The following is an 18,463-nucleotide window of genomic DNA, read 5'->3' as shown; positions in this document are numbered from 1 at the left end:
ACCAATTACGTAATTCCTTTCTAAGCTCTCTGTCTCTGACGGATTGCATTTGAATAATGACATCCAATAAAGTCTACCAATTACGTAATTCCTTTCTAAGCTCTCTGTCTCTGACGGATCGCATTTGAATAATGACATCCAATAAAGTCTACCAATTACGTAATTCCTTTCTAAGCTCTCTGTCTCTGACGGATTGCATTTGAATAATGACATCCATTAAAGGCTTACTAACTCGCTCCCGTGTTTACGATGTGTAGTTTGCCCACAATCGATGTCAAATGCATCATAAGGCCATATAATGACGATATGTCGCAATGCGCGGACCATATGCATGCATTACAGCTTGTTCTAGCCTCTGAAAAAGTGAGGATGTCAACAAAGACGCGGAGTTATTTCCCTTGCGTCAACGTTCCCTCTGTTGGCAAATCTATAAATAGGACGATCTAGATCAAAATAAAAATTCAAATATCTCAACATTTAAGGGGTCCTAGACCACAATATCTTGCAGGGAACTTAATTTAGCATGTCTCCAACTGTGGGTAAAGCAATTAGCGTGAATAGTCATCAGCTTTCTATGCCTTTAAGGTCTACCAATTACGTAATTCCTTTCTAATCTCTCTGTCTCTGACGGATTGCATTTGAATAATGACATCCAATAAGGTCTACCAATTACGTGATTCCTTTCTAAGCTCTCTGTCTCTGACGGATTGCATTTGAATAATGACATCCAATAAAGTCTACCAACAGCTGCGAAAACCTTTAAGAAAATTGAAACTCATCAAAAGGAATGAGTTGCACCTTGGGTCATTTCGGTCCTTAATTTCCCGACCTGAGCCAGGCAAAGCAGGAAAACAATACAACGTAATTCCTTTCTAAGCTTTCTGTTTCTGACGGTTTGAATTTGAATAACGACATCCAATAAATTCTACCAACTGTTAGCTGCCGAGACATTTGTCTCGAAAAAATACGTTAAAGTTCCCATAAGTTTTTCACTGTTAAAAAAAAGTTATTTGGGATTACTGGTAGCTTTTTTGTAGTACCGCGCATTTGTAACGCTATTTTGATAAAGTTGATACTATTTACAGCTTTCCGGTCATATGTCCGGCTATCACTCACTTTTAGGTGGCGGGTGTCTAGATAATTATAACACGTGTTTCAGAATCTCTATTTTGGGGTGTCTAACTTTCAATAATGAGTGTTTTTAATTGTGTTTCTCTCAAAAAGTATTCTTAAAGTCTAACACATGTTTACACTCGCATTCCGTTTATGTAGCTTTTAGAAATAAACAAGTCCAGATACAACACATTTTTCTTTGCGGCAAATGTCCAGATATCCCCCCTCTAACACGTATGTGTGTGTGTGTGTGTGTGTGTGTGTGTGTGTGTGTGTGTGTGTGTGTGTGTGTGTGTGTGTGTGTTAGCGTGAAATATTGACTACGTGTTAAACAATTAACAAAACTGCTACCCCTTGGTTGACCTTTTGCCTTTCTTCTTGTTTGATCCAGAAGCTTACTGAGGTAAGTAAGAACATGTAACAGCTGTAGCGAACAATGCAAGAAATATTAAAGTCAGATTATCGTCCGGATCTATATATATGTCTTTTGGTGTTGTTATTTTACTCATACAATTTCTGAAACAGGACGCTCTGTGACGAACTATTCTTCGTGAACATTTGCAGTATGTATTCACTTTGTTTCAACTTGACGTAAACAAATTTAAATTGGTTTGTTTGATGCTTTTGAACTTTGCAAAATACATGTGTATGTTTACTAACAATCTGTGTTTACATGTTTGTTTGTTTTTTAAACGTGATGTAACCAGACTGCTGTTTACATTTAATCAAATTTGGACTAAATTTTTTAACATAGAGGGAGAATCGAGACGAGGGTCGTGGTGTATGTGTGTCTGTGTGTGTGTCTGTGCATGTGTGTGTAGAGCGATTGAGAGTAAACTACTGGACCGATCTTTATGAAATTTGACATGAGAGTTCCTGTGTATAATATCCCCGAACTTTTCTTCATTTGTTTGATAAATGTCTTTGATGACGTCATATCCCGCTTTTTGTAAAAGTTGAGGCGGCACTGTCACACCCTCATTTTTCAATCAAATTGATTGAAATTTTGGCCAAGCAATCTTCAACGAAGGCCGGACTTTGGTGTTGCATTTCAGCTTGGTGGCTTAAATATTAATTAATGACTTTGGTCATTAAAAATCAGAAAATTGTAATAATTTTTGTTGTTATAAAACGATGCAAATCTACGTTCATCTTATTCGTCATTATATTCTGATTCCAAAAACATATAATTATGTTATATTCGGATTAAAAACAAGCTCTCAAAATTAAAAATATAAAAATTATGATCAAAATCAAATTTCCGAAATCGATTTAAAAACAATTTCATTTTATTTCCAAAAACATATAGATATGATATGTTTGGATTAAAAACACGCTCAGAAAGTTAAAACGAAGAGAGGTACAGAAAAGAGTGCTATGCAGCACAGCAAAACCACTACAGCGCTAAACAGTCTCGTCAGTTTCACTGCGTTTGGCACGAGCGGCGGACTACGGTCATTGTCATAAATGCAGTGCGTTCAGTTTTTTTCTGTGAGTTCCACAGCTTGACTAAATGTAGTAATTTCGCCTTTCGCGACTTGTTTGTTTATAATATGTTACTGACATTATTTACATTATTTTGAATTATATAATTATATAAACGCAAACCAAATTTTACATGCGCACCACGAAATGCATGTCTATAATATGTATGTAAATACGACTGTATATACTCTGCTGTTTTTATATATTTTGTAAAGTGTTGTACATATACATATAATGTACATAGTGTGTGTGTGTGTGTGTGTGTGTGTGTGTGTGTGTGTGTGTGTGTGTGTGTGTGTGTGTGTGTGTGTGTGTGTGTGTGTGTGTACTTGGGGATTAACTTGGTCTTTTTCTTTCATTAATTAGTGTTCTTTTATTGTGGCACATTTAGGATGTTTTGTTTACTGTATTGTCTTCTGCCGTCTTATATATTGTGCCGTGCTTTGAGATGTTATGTTTCCTGTTTCTTTAAATGCACCTTGCACATGTTTTTCAGGGTGTTTCTTTAAATGCAGAATGCACATGTTTTTCAGAGTGCAAAGAGTAGCATAATTATATACTTGGGGGGGGAGGGGGGGGAGCACACACTTTTTCTAATTCTCTCATGTATCCTTTCTTCTGTCTTGTAAATTGTGGCATGCATTGCAATATATATATATAACTACTATATAGCGATACCCGTGCTACGCACGGGATTTTCTTCTTTGTAAATTACAGAATTAATTGTGAATAAGCAACAAAAACGTGTTAAATGTTTGATGGCATCATACAAAACCAAATGACATAAATTTATTGGGAGAAAATAGTGTGCACCGTACAATAACAGTTTTACACATCAGCAAATAGGAACAAGTAACAGTTGGTACTGTGAACAATAAAACGCCTATCAAATTTTCATATAATTGGGAAAGGATAATACAGCGTTAATGTGTGCCCTTTTATGAGATTTCAGTCAATGTGGACAGTCTGAGAATTCAGTCAATGTGACAAAATGATTTTGTCACGCTTCAATTAAGATGCATGCTAGTTAAAATGTATAAAAACAATATGTAACACTAATTATATAATTGGGAAAGAAATCTTGTTGCAGTTCGCCGACAGCTCGAGTCACCCACAATGAAATGTTTGTACGATCGACCGCACTTAAATTAGCGGCTACGTACATTGACATAAGTGAAGTACATAAATGTGCAAAAAAATGTGCCCATAGAACAATATTTTTACACATCACCATACAAGTCTTGAGCTGTCTTGAGACAGGAAAACAACAACCAGCGTTAAATGGATCAAAATGTTTACACTTTGGCAAACATGTGAATAAAAAGTAGTTAAAATGTGAAGTTGGTTCTGCGAACAACAAAATGTTTACATATGCATTGTGCACAGAGAAGCAACATGTTTACAGATCACCATGCATATGTATAGAGAAAAACACACTTACACAACGCTAAATGTGCAAATGAACTGTGTGCACATCGTCATGCTTACAATTGGGAGCTGGAGAAAAAGACAGCACTAATGATCGCAATGAAGAACACTATCATAGGTGCACATCAATACACCCGTACTTGCAAAAAGTACAGCAACAGTACAGTTTGTTCACACGCACACACACAGTAGCAAACTCAAAGGGATTGAGAAAATGCAATCATGTGCAAAATGAACAAAATATCAATGTATATGTAACAACTAAAACCACACACAACACACTGAACTAAATTTGCAAAGGTGTGTACAAAGAGAATAAAAACAAATATTTACACATCACCAAATTAGGTTTGAAATGATCTGAATGCAAATATAGTTGCACATCCAGTCAATCTGTGAGGCAAGTACCCTGACTTTGACAACAAAAGCTATCTTTCCAGACCATCATCAACCAATTTTCAGATGCAGAACACATGTAATGAGCGCTTTTGCTGCTAGCCCTGCTTACCTCCCCTGGCGCGAGCGCTAGAGGACACGGGGGAAAAATCGCTTCTTTGCGATGTGTAAATCGGCACTTTTCTATTTTATTCTGCAGCTTAGGTAAATGCGCATAGTCTTCATTGTTTTTTAAAATGTGTGGTGTCGAGGTATGTCCGAATCATATGCTACCCATCTTTTACACATGGCGCAGTTACTGTGCGCGCCTTCGTGAGCGAGGCTGGTACTACATATTGTTCATACGAAATGACAAACACAGGTTACAAGCGATAACGCGCAAAAGTACTGGTTTATTATTTTACATCTGACACTAGGGATCAGTAATGTATAGATATATAGTTACAGTACCACGTAATGCGGTAAAAAACTTATGAACAGAAAGAAAAAGAGAAAAGAAAACAAATTATTAGACATGGCAAAAGTATCAAATGCATTAACAAGACACGAGAAGTAAAAACAAGAAAAATAAACAATCACAAGACAGGAGAAGACAAACAGACAAGAAAGTTACAATTACCAGACACTCGTTGGTTAGTCCTTCAACAACAATAAAGAGTTACGTTCTGTACGTTCAACAACAATAAAGAATTACGTTCCGTACGTTCAACAATACCATAAGCACTAAGAATACTCAAGAAACTTAGCATACATACGTTTAAAACCAAAATGGCTAGTTTCAGAAAAATACAAAACGTTGACTCATCAGGCCAGGAATACAAAGCAAACTGTCATACCAAAAAAGTCTAACGACAACGTTCCTGCGTTAATCAAAGTCACAAACAAGATATTTACTCATCCACTTTCCCTCAATAACGCCACAAGAAATAAGCCCGTTTACAAAACGATCACCACAGACCGCAAGCTCTTTTACCTAAATTCTTTTAACGTAAGGCTGAAAAAGTCGGAGAAAACGTTTCACTTCGAACTTCGTTAACCACAGAAAACACAAGTTATCATTATAAACATTAGCGACTTTCTAGCGTCTACAAAACATTGCTGTACGTTCACAACACTAGAACAGTTGAACACACAATAAAGAAACACTACAACAAGTCAGACTTTCAACTCACGTTATACATAAACAACTCACAAAGTAATTACAAAATGGCGACCAAAACACAACACAAACAAGTAACAACAAAATTACCTTATGCGCTGTGTGGGTTGACCAGCAGTACCAAAAACGTGTTGCCTCACAAACGAAGGGCACAAAACGATTCACACTTGAGAAACAACTGTCTCCAAGAACATTACGTTGACGTTAAAACATAAGAAACACTCCGTTGGTTCACTTGATAACCTTCATACGTTTACATCAAAACCAAACGCTTCCTAAAACCCTCAGATCGACTGACGAGACAGGAGTCAAGCAGCGGTATTTATGGAAACAAAAACCTAACATGGAATAGTTATTCAAAAGTCAAAGGTCACCGGATTGACCAACCAACAACATTCCTAAGACAGAATCGGGTGAAACTACTATTTTACAACCAATCAGTAACCGATCACGCACTCCGTGCATGCCCAAAACTTAAAACGGTATATTTAACAGAAAGAAGACCAAGGAACTAGCTGACATCACAAAGCTAAAAACACGTGAGTCACACGTATTCTAAAACTTGCAACGCAGATTCGCAGGGCTCACCTCAAAATCAAAACACGGAAAAGAGCACGTGAATCTCACGGTGTTCTAGAACTAAACGACGCAGTTTGTGACACTCCGACCAAAACCAGGTCACAACAACTGAACAAGGAGCACGTGAATCTCACGTAAAAATATTAACGCTCCGCAAAACGGGTCACAACAAGGTGCTACAATAAAAACACGGTTTACTTCTTTTTACATCGTGCAATGGCTTGAGCAAACGTAATTACAACAAAAGTAGGTGACTGCATGCCACATCGGCATGCACACTCCCACCGGAAATTATATTAATATAATTTACTTCAAAAAACCTTTGTACAAACATAATCCTTATATCAAAAGAAGAATAACGCAGAATTAGACATTTCAAATTTACAACTCAAAATCATTGTGTTGCAAAACATTTACACAACAATATTATGGTTCAATCATTTTCAGTGTTTCAACACATTTCGTTTCAACTAAATGCCACTAGTCATTTACTCGACGGCATAAAAAAAACAACCGCACCACTTAAACCATAAATGTTCGTTACATCATCTGGTATAAAAACAAACCGCAACAATCAACAACTGTCAAATTGGAAAAACACTCCAAAGTTCAATGTTCTTTCAGTTCGCCTACACAGCTTTGTCTTCGTGATTTTCACGATCAACTAACACGGTCATTTTGTGAATCGGTCGCTCTAATATGCGACTATCACCAGTGGGACGGCCGTGATTGTCTAGAGCCTTTGTTCCAACATGCACTTTCACTCGTCTGACCAGTCCATCAGATCCAGGCATCACCTCGATTACACGAGCCATGCACCACTCTGATCTGCACAAGTTCTGGTCATGCAAGACAACAACATCTCCCACCTGTACGTTTGCCTGGGGACGTTGCCAGACACGACGTTTCTGCAAGAGTGAAAGGTACTGGCTCTTCCATAGCAGCCAGAATTCGTCTGCCATCCGCTGGACACAGCGCCAACGTTTCCTGGCGTACAGGTCTGGATCTTCAAACACACCAGGGGGCGGAAGGATGGCACCTGACTTCATGGTAAGGACGTGGTTGGGGGTCAAAGGGCGTGGTCCATCTGCCGATTCCAATGCCAGTTTGAACTCGTTGCATGCACCTACAAAGTTCGTTCCTTTGTCACACCAAATGCGTGATATGTTTCCTCGCATGGAGACAACAATGCGTAGGGCGTTGATGAAGGAATCACTTGACATGTCATCCAGGGTTTCAATGTGGATTGCCCTAGAGGCAAAACACGTCACGATCAGCCCGTACAAGATTAATGTCATGACCTTGACGCAGTCATCACGGTACCCTCGTTTTTTCTGGCGTTTCAGGCCCTTCAGATGCTTGACTGCGGCACTTCTGTTGTCGGGGAGGGACGGTTTCTCTGGTCGAAATGGTAAGAGCATCTCGTAGTGACCAGACCTCAACGTAGAGAGGATGTCAACGCCCCCCATCACGTCGGAACGAGCGCTCCTTTCGTCCATCAGGAGCCCTTCACACCCAACTACACGACGGCTGCAACTACATCCTCCATGCGGCCTACAGCGCTGCTGACCACACTGCAGCACCCTCTCGGTGCATACACTGGTCAGCCGCCTCTGCACAACGTTGGACACTCAACGACAAGCGTCACAGGCTCTCGCCCGCCTGATCTCGACCACACAGGTTGGTCCTATCACCTACCAGAGACAAGGGAAGGTGATGAGACGCAAGAACGACACACCTACTTCCCAGAAGAACGTCACCAACGCATGGACCACAGACGTTTTCAAGTTACCCCACCCTGTTTCCCCTATGATACCCACCTACATCCCAAACCAGAGCCTTTCGTGCCCACATTCCTTGACCCCACTCATATCCCCACCTCAGAGACTGTCAAAGCTTACCCACATCTCCAACACCTGTCTCCTAAACTGCCCCCCTTGTACCCTGACTGCGAAGCAGGCCTCCTCATTGGCTACGACTGCGCTGAAGCCCTCATGCCCCTAAACGTTGTCCAAGGACTGCCATTCGCAGTAGAGACTAAGTTAGGTTGGAGCATCGTCGGCAAGGCACCGCATTCCGTCGCCTTTGATGGCATAGCCTCGTCCATGCGCGTCATCGTCAAGCCAGGATCGAGGGAAGAAGAACGTGTAGCTCACGTCTACAAGGTACAGGTGGACGAAGTCTCGTGTACTGACCCAGTACATGTTATGGAAAGAGACTTTGCAAGTGACTCAGGATCCATGTCCCAGGACGATGTAAAGTTCAAGAAGATCGTGAAGGTCAACGAAGCTGGTCACTACGAGATGCTCTTACCATTTCGACCAGAGAAACCGTCCCTCCCCGACAACAGAAGTGCCGCAGTCAAGCATCTGAAGGGCCTGAAACGTCCAGTAAAAAACTTAGCTGCCGACGCCCAGTGAAAGAACGTTAGCTAAAGTAAACAAACTTAGCTGCTGTTGCCCAGTGAAGTAAAAAACTTTAGTTGCTGTCGTCCAGTAAAAAACTTAGCTGCCGACGCCCAGTGAAAGAACGTTAGCTAAAGTAAACAAACTTAGTTGCTGTCGTCCAGTAAAAAACTTTAGTTGCTGTCGTCCAGTAAAAAACTTAGCTTGCTGTTGCCCAGTGAAGTAAAAAACTTTAGTTGCTGTCGTCCAGTAAAAAACTTAGCTGCCGACGCCCAGTGAAAGAACGTTAGCTAAAGTAAACAAACTTAGCTGCTGACGCCCAGTAAAGAACTTTTGTTATTGACGCTCAATGAACGTAAACGTAGCTGTTGATAACCAGCAAAAGACTTTATTGTTACCTGTCACTGTGTTAGTGAACCATAGTTTGACATAGATCAACTTGTCGGTTAGAGATCTTCCTACTCCGTATCCGGCGCATTTTTTGTGACTTTTGTGTATTATCCCAAACGACCCTCAGATCGATTCATTTTACTTTTTAAACAGATAAACCTTATGTAGGTTTTTAGTGCTTTTGAATAAGCGGACATTGTAATGGAGAAGATTCCAGCAGATAAACCATTGGAAGCTTCAGGTTATGACGTTAACGGCGATGAAGATGAACATTCTCAAAGGCCTAGGCGTGACATTAAGCCTACTGAAAAAGGTAGAGAGTACCAGATTGAGATCAAAACTAGAAACTTTGCAAGACAACGAACATTCTTGGAACGAGCAATTGATGAGGTAGTAACAGAGCTTAACCAAGAAACTCCTAATCAAGAGTCGTTAACCAGTCAAAAACAGGTTATTTTGAGCATGTACAAGGATCTTGGTGACATAGAGAAAGGTCTTCGTAGTATTGGTAGCGGTGAAACCATTCAGGAAAGTTGGGATGATGTTCAGAGGACAGTTCAGACAATTATGTTTGACATTGATCGAGCTCTTGACAGACAAACGACTAGCGTGCAGGTGACTAAGGAGCCTACTTCCAGGCATAGCAGTGTTACACCTAGCGTTGGGTCATCCACCCACAAGTCAGCTAGTGTTAAGTCTGCCATTCATAAAGTAGCTAGCGTTACGTCAGCCATCCACAAGTCAGCTAGCCACAAGTCAGGTATCAGGAGATCAGGTAGCCAAGTAGCTTCTCGCGCCGAGTCTCTCCGCTCTAAAAGTGTTAGCTCTGAAGACACTAAATTGGCTCTTAAACTAGAGGCTGCATCCCTGGCCATAAAAGTGGAAGGTGACGCAATAAAGGAAGCTCAGTTTAGTGAACTGGATCTCTTACAACAACAATATGCTGAGAGAACAGCAGCTAGGCAGACTGAGGAAGCTGAGAGAACTGCAGCTAGGCAGACTGAGGAAGCTAAGAGAAATGCAGCTAGGCAGACTGAGGAAGCTGAGAGAAATGCAGCTAGGCTGATCGAAGAAACTGCTAGGCAGGCTAAGGAAGCTGAGAGAATAGCAGCTAGGCAGGCCGAAGACGCAGCTGAAGCAGCTCTTGAAGAGATTAAACAGAAGAAGGCTTTGAGACAAATTCAGTCCACCGAATTGAAAATTAGCTTAAGAGAACAACAAGCTATGTTACAAGTATTGGAACAAGGTGAATCCGTTCAGCAGGATCTCCCTGATCTACCGTCAGTTGATTTGTTGAACTCTAGGTTCCACCCTCGTCCTTTCGTTCCCTTGTACAGTCTTGTAGCCCCTCCTCTAAACAATGAACAAACAGCGATAGGAATAGGGACAGGTGCTGCCGTCGTTGCTGATCAAGGGACACACCAGCCAGCCTTGGACGTCACGTCTGTTCCTGTTTGCCAAGCCGCCAGCACCCATGACATCTCGACTGTCAACGTCAACGCTGCTGTCACCAACTTCGTCGCAGGAACCACAACGACTGAGCCACGACAGCACGCGTTACCTGTCGTGGACCTCGTCGTTGGAGTCAACGCCTCTACACGTGCCGCTAGTACCAACAACGCCACCTATGAGGCGTACAGACCTCAACGTAGAGAGGATGTCAACGCCCCCCATCACGTCGGAACGAGCGCTCCTTTCGTCCATCAGGAGCCCTTCACACCCAACTACACGACGGCTGCAACTACATCCTCCATGCGGCCTACAGCGCTGCTGACCACACTGCAGCACCCTCTCGGTGCATACACTGGTCAGCCGCCTCTGCACAACGTTGGACACTCAACGACAAGCGTCACAGGCTCTCGCCCGCCTGATCTCGACCACACAGGTTGGTCCTATCACCTACCAGAGACAAGGGAAGGTGATGAGACGCAAGAACGACACACCTACTTCCCAGAAGAACGTCACCAACGCATGGACCACAGACGTTTTCAAGTTACCCCACCCTGTTTCCCCTATGATACCCACCTACATCCCAAACCAGAGCCTTTCGTGCCCACATTCCTTGACCCCACTCATATCCCCACCTCAGAGACTGTCAAAGCTTACCCACATCTCCAACACCTGTCTCCTAAACTGCCCCCCTTGTACCCTGACTGCGAAGCAGGCCTCCTCATTGGCTACGACTGCGCTGAAGCCCTCATGCCCCTAAACGTTGTCCAAGGACTGCCATTCGCAGTAGAGACTAAGTTAGGTTGGAGCATCGTCGGCAAGGCACCGCATTCCGTCGCCTTTGATGGCATAGCCTCGTCCATGCGCGTCATCGTCAAGCCAGGATCGAGGGAAGAAGAACGTGTAGCTCACGTCTACAAGGTACAGGTGGACGAAGTCTCGTGTACTGACCCAGTACATGTTATGGAAAGAGACTTTGCAAGTGACTCAGGATCCATGTCCCAGGACGATGTAAAGTTCAAGAAGATCGTGAAGGTCAACGAAGCTGGTCACTACGAGATGCTCTTACCATTTCGACCAGAGAAACCGTCCCTCCCCGACAACAGAAGTGCCGCAGTCAAGCATCTGAAGGGCCTGAAACGCCAGAAAAAACGAGGGTACCGTGATGACTGCGTCAAGGTCATGACATTAATCTTGTACGGGCTGATCGTGACGTGTTTTGCCTCTAGGGCAATCCACATTGAAACCCTGGATGACATGTCAAGTGATTCCTTCATCAACGCCCTACGCATTGTTGTCTCCATGCGAGGAAACATATCACGCATTTGGTGTGACAAAGGAACGAACTTTGTAGGTGCATGCAACGAGTTCAAACTGGACGACAGCAACTAAAGTTTTTTACTGGGCGACAGCAACTAAAGTTTTTTACTTCACTGGGCAACAGCAAGCTAAGTTTTTTACTGGACGACAGCAACTAAAGTTTTTTACTGGACGACAGCAACTAAAGTTTTTTACTGTGCGCGCCTTCGCACCAGCCAGAAAAATACAAAACGTTGACTCATCAGGCCAGGAATACAAAGCAAACTGTCATACCAAAAAAGTCTAACGACAACGTTCCTGCGTTAATCAAAGTCACAAACAAGATATTTACTCATCCACTTTCCCTCAATAACGCCACAAGAAATAAGCCCGTTTACAAAACGATCACCACAGACCGCAAGCTCTTTTACCTAAATTCTTTTAACGTAAGGCTGAAAAAGTCGGAGAAAACGTTTCACTTCGAACTTCGTTAACCACAGAAAACACAAGTTATCATTATAAACATTAGCGACTTTCTAGCGTCTACAAAACATTGCTGTACGTTCACAACACTAGAACAGTTGAACACACAATAAAGAAACACTACAACAAGTCAGACTTTCAACTCACGTTATACATAAACAACTCACAAAGTAATTACAAAATGGCGACCAAAACACAACACAAACAAGTAACAACAAAATTACCTTATGCGCTGTGTGGGTTGACCAGCAGTACCAAAAACGTGTTGCCTCACAAACGAAGGGCACAAAACGATTCACACTTGAGAAACAACTGTCTCCAAGAACATTACGTTGACGTTAAAACATAAGAAACACTCCGTTGGTTCACTTGATAACCTTCATACGTTTACATCAAAACCAAACGCTTCCTAAAACCCTCAGATCGACTGACGAGACAGGAGTCAAGCAGCGGTATTTATGGAAACAAAAACCTAACATGGAATAGTTATTCAAAAGTCAAAGGTCACCGGATTGACCAACCAACAACATTCCTAAGACAGAATCGGGTGAAACTACTATTTTACAACCAATCAGTAACCGATCACGCACTCCGTGCATGCCCAAAACTTAAAACGGTATATTTAACAGAAAGAAGACCAAGGAACTAGCTGACATCACAAAGCTAAAAACACGTGAGTCACACGTATTCTAAAACTTGCAACGCAGATTCGCAGGGCTCACCTCAAAATCAAAACACGGAAAAGAGCACGTGAATCTCACGGTGTTCTAGAACTAAACGACGCAGTTTGTGACACTCCGACCAAAACCAGGTCACAACAACTGAACAAGGAGCACGTGAATCTCACGTAAAAATATTAACGCTCCGCAAAACGGGTCACAACAAGGTGCTACAATAAAAACACGGTTTACTTCTTTTTACATCGTGCAATGGCTTGAGCAAACGTAATTACAACAAAAGTAGGTGACTGCATGCCACATCGGCATGCACAGTTACCTAAGCTGCAGAAATTAAATAGAAAAGTACCGATTTACACATCGCAAAGAAGCAATTTTTAACCCGTGTCCTCTCGCGCTCGCGCCAGGTAGGTAAGACGCTTCTCTCCCTTGGGCCTAGGGAGGTGACCAATGCTAGCAGCAAAACCGACATTGTAAAAAGTACATCAATAGTTTGTTCACACACTGTAGCAGCTAAATTGGGTGTGGGTTGTGGATCATGGTGTTACACATCAGCAAATAGGAATGAAAAAGTAACCCATTGGTAAATATACAGTGGGTTCTGTCGTTAAATGGTGCCCTTTTATGAGATTTCAGTCAATGTGGACAGTCTGAGAATTCAGTCAATGTGACAAAATGATTTTGTCACGCTTCAATTAAGAAGCATGCTAGTTAAAATGTGTAAAAACAATATGTAACACCAATTATAGAATTGGGAAAGAAATCTTGTCGCAGTTCGCGTCACCCACAATGAAGAGTGGACAAAGTTGTCGATACCTGATCACTAACTGCAGCGGAAGAGAGTGGACATCCCCCGATCTGCCGCCTTGTCTGCGGAAGCGAATGACGTCTTCCTATGTGAAGAAAATGAGAAAAAAGAATATATAGATTGTACACAGGTGTATGGGTAAAATTGAACTTGAGCGTGTTAAATTCATAACTCATAATTCAGAGGCATTTAAGTCTCCAAATATGCAGAACATGCACTTGCAATCACCCAAATAAATTAAAAATGCTGACATTTGTAGAACCTGCATTTGCTATCAATTCATTGGGATTTACCTGTCAAGTGTGGACAAAGGTGTCGATTCCTGAACACTACCAGCAGCGGAAGAGAGTGGACATCCCCCTATATGTCGCCTTGTCTGCGGAAGAGAATGACGTCTTCCTATGTGAAGAAAATGAGGAAAAAGAAAATGAGGAAAAAGAATATATAGATTGTACACAGGTGTATGGGTAAATTTGAACTTTAGCGTGTTAAATTCATAGCTCATAATCTCATAATTCAGTGGCATTTAAGTCTCTAAATTTGTAGAACGTGCACTTGCAATCACCTAAATAAATTAAAAATGCTGAAATTTTTAGAACCTGCATTTGCTATGACCCAAAATAATGAAAAATGCTGAAGTTTGGAGCACAATCATCCGTAAATTAATTGGGATTTACCTGTCAAGGATGGACAAAGTTGTCGATGCCTGATCACTAACTTCAGCGGAAGAGAGTGGAGATCCCCCGATCTGTCGCCTTGTCTGCGGAAGCAAATGACATCTTCCTATGTGAAGAAAATGAGGAAAAAGAATATATAGATTGTACACAGGTGTATGGGTAAAATTGAACTTGAGCGTGTTAAATTCATAGCTCATAATTCAGAGGCATTTAAGTCTCCACATTTGTAGAACGTGCACTTGCAATCACCCAAATAAATTAAAAATGCTGACATTTGCTATCAATTCATTGGGATTTACCTGTCAAGTGTGGACAAAGTTGTCAATGCCAGGTCGACGCCTGAACACTAACAGCAGCGGAAGAGAGTGGACATCCCCCTATCTGTCGCCTTGTCTGCGGAAGAGAATGACGTCTTCCTATGTGAAGAAAATGAGGAAAAAGAAAATATAGATTGTACACAGGTGTATGGGTAAAATTGAACCTGAGCGTGTTAAATTCATAGCTCATAATTCAGAGGCATTTAAGTCTCCAAATGTGTAGAACGTGCACTTGCAATCACCCAAATAAATTAAAAATGCTGACATTTGTAGAACCTGCATTTGCTATCAATTCATTGGGATTTACCTGTCAAGTGTGGACAAAGTTGTCGATGCGTGAACACTAACAGCAGCGGAAGAGAGTGGACATCCCCCTATCTGTCGCCTTGTCTGCGGAAGAGAATGACGTCTTCCTATGTGAAGAAAATGAGGAAAAAGAAAATGAGGAAAAAGAATATATAGATTGTACACAGGTGTATGGGTAAATTTGAACTTTAGCGTGTTAAATTCATAGTGGACATCCCCCAATCTGTCGCTTTGTCTGCGGAAGCGAATGACGTCTTCCTATGTGGAGAAAATGAGGAAAAAGAATATATAGATTGTACACAGGTGTATGGGTAAAATTGAACCTGAGCGTGTTAAATTCATAGCTCATAATTCAGAGGCATTTAAGTCTCCAAATTTGTAGAACGTGCACTTGCAATCACCCAAATAAATTAAAAATGCTGAAATTTGTAGAACCTGCATTTGCTATCAATTCATTGGGATTTACCTGTCAAGTGTGGACAAAGTTGTCGATGCGGGAACACTAAAGGCCTGTCCAGACACTCCAGGCTGACCCTGTCCACATTTGACTTATGCTCAAAACGGGGCGGGCTATGATCGCGTAGCGTTATCTCCAGAAGAATAGAGCGTGTTCTAATTTCTCTGACACAGACATAGAACGACGGAAATTTGACCAATCAGAGCAAACCAGAGCGATGACGTCAACCGCTCGCGGCGTGGCAGTCGATGCAACTGAACCTTCACTGATACCGCGTTGTGAAAAAAGTCGTCGATGTGTGGCCACTTGGTAAAATCCCGCGCGACGCACAAAACGGCCTGCGGCGCATATACCGTAAAACGGCGTCCAGGTCTGGTCGGCCCTTAAGGCCTGTCCAGACACTCCCGGCCGACCCTGTCCACATTTGACTTATGCTCAAAACGGCCCCGTTGGGCGCGCCGCGGCGTGCTATGATCGCGAAGCGTTATTTGCAGAAGAATAGCGCGTGTTTTAATTTCTATGACACAGACATAGAACGACGGAAATTTGACCAATCACAGCAAACCAGAGCGATGACGTCAGCCGCTCGCGGCGCGGCAGTCGAATGCAACTGAACCTTCTTGTCAGGTGACCCGCTCCACTGATACCGCGTTGTGAAAAAAATCGTCGATGTGTGGCCACTCGGCAAATCCCGCGCGACGCACAAAACGGCCTGCGGCGCATATACCGTAAAACGGCGTCCAAGTCTGGTCGGCCCTTTAACAGCAGCGGAAGAGAGTGGACATCCCCCTATTTGTCGACTTGTCTGCGGAAGAGGATGACGTCTTCCTATGTGAAGAAAATGAGGAAAAAGAAAATGAGGAAAAAGAATATATAGATTGTACACAGGTGTATGGGTAAATTTGAACTTTAGCGTGTTAAATTCATAGCCCATAATTCAATTTTATTTCTCAAATAGATCAGATAGACGTAGCTGTTGTAAACTTTGCGATTGTGAAGGAAATGTATCGACAGAATACATCGCGCGTCGTGAATCGCAGCGCTCCTCGTAGCGCCGCGCGTTGTAAATCGCAACGCTGCACAACGCGCCGCGCGCTGTGAATCCACTTCGGAAAAAATTCTCCATGCTATAGACAAAGAAAGAGTGGTCTGGCCGTACTTCAGGCGCCACTGTGGATGGGAGGGGTAGGAGGGAAATGGGGGAGGAAAGGGGAGTGGTTCTTGCCAGTTATTTTTAACTGGAGCAAGCCTGGAGCAGACAGTACCTGTAATGGAATACAGTGAAAAGAAATGGATTTTCCTTGTTACTTATCTGTTTCTAATCGCTATGAAAATGTATTTCCTCCGTGAGTTGATGGAAAACACACACACACACACACACACACACACACACACACACACACACACACACACACACACACACACACACACACACACACACACACACACACACACACATACTAAACGATTGCAACTTTGTACTTTCCACAGAAACATGTATGTGTACATGTGTGAACTTGGATTGTTTTGCTTTGTTTCAGTTGACAAGAAAAGAAAAACTTCAGCAATGGCAATGAACAGGCCCTTGGTACTTTTGGCAGGGATTTGCTTCGTGCTTCATATGGTTTTTTATGGTAGGTTATTCTATATTTGTTCAGGACACATACACAAACAAACACACAAACACACACACACACACACACACACACACACACACACACACACACCGTGACATACACACGCGCGCGCGCGCACGCACAAATACACACACACTCACACACACACACAAGCACGCACGCACACATACATACACACACACACACTCTATCTCTCTCTCTTACAGACACACACACACACACACACACATACACACCTACACACACATATACACACACACACTCTCTCTCTCTCTCTCTCTCTCTCTCTCTCTCTCTCTCTCTCTCTCTCTCTCTCTCTCTCTTATTCTTTAAGAACAAAACAAGTCGCGTAAGGCGAAAATACAACATTTAGTCAAGTAGCTGTCGAACTCACAGAATGTACCTCTCTTTGTTTTAACTTTCTGAGCGTGTTTTTAATCCAAACATATCATATCTATATGTTTTTGGAATCAGGAACCGACAAGGAATAAGATGAAAGTGTTTTTAAATTGATTTCGACAATTTAATTTTGATAATATTTTTTATATATTTAATTTTTAGAGCTTATTTTTAATCCAAATATAACATATTTATATGTTTTTGGAATCAGAAAATGATGGAAAATAAGATGAACGTAAATTTGGATCGTTTTATACATTTTTATTTTTTTTTTACAATTTTCAGATTTTTAATGACCAAAGTCATTAATTAATTTTTAAGCCACCAAGCTGAAATGCAATACCGAGTCCGGGCTTCGTCGAAGATTACTTGACCAAAATTTGAACCAATTTGGTTGAAAAATGAGGGCGTGACAGTGCCGCCTCAACTTTCACGAAAAGCCGGATATGACGTCATCAAAGACATTTATCAAAAAAATGAAAAAAACGTTCGGGGATTTCATACCCAGGAACTCTCATGTCAAATTTCATAAAGATCGGTCCAGTAGTTTAGTCTGAATCGCTCTACACACACACACAGACACCCACACGCACATACACCACGACCCTCGTTTCTATTCCCCCTCGATGTTAAAACATTTAGTCAAAACTTGACTAAATGTAAAAAGATTATATTTTAATTTGAATGATAAAAGGATTGTGTTTCTTTATATTATGTATAGAGGACCAAAGTCGCATGTTCAGTGCTTGTTATTCTCTCATCTGCCAAGAGTTTGGTTTTTGTGTAACTGATCTCTTGCTCTTGTCGTCTTTATTTGACCGATTACGTCCCTTTGTTTCTTGGATCATAAGTGGTTATGCTATTTGTTGCTGATTCTCCTGTTTCTCGAATTTTGCAGTTGATAGCTAGAGACTGAGAAATGTCAGACCTTGACTTGGGCGGGGGTGGGTGAGGGGGGGGGTTCGCGCATATTTTGTTCTTGCGTTTCTTTTGCTTTTA

At 41.9% G+C, this 18,463-nt stretch overlaps 1 long non-coding RNA gene across 1 annotated transcript in view; it reads left to right on the top strand.

Annotated features, from left to right (window-relative positions):
- The first annotated feature begins 1,544 nt into the window (after nt 1–1,544).
- The window catches only part of LOC138958290 (uncharacterized), an 18,521-nt gene continuing 1,602 nt past the window's right edge, over nt 1,545–18,463 (top strand). The window contains exons 1-2 of the long non-coding RNA XR_011453363.1: nt 1,545–1,676; nt 16,970–17,062. This is a non-coding gene — a long non-coding RNA (uncharacterized lncRNA). The remainder of the gene's footprint in view (nt 1,677–16,969; nt 17,063–18,463) is intronic.

Source organism: Littorina saxatilis, linkage group LG2 (genome assembly GCF_037325665.1).
Source record: "Littorina saxatilis isolate snail1 linkage group LG2, US_GU_Lsax_2.0, whole genome shotgun sequence".
In the NCBI taxonomy this organism is placed as follows: domain Eukaryota; kingdom Metazoa; phylum Mollusca; class Gastropoda; order Littorinimorpha; family Littorinidae; genus Littorina; species Littorina saxatilis.
This window is presented reverse-complemented; position numbering and strand designations above follow the sequence as displayed.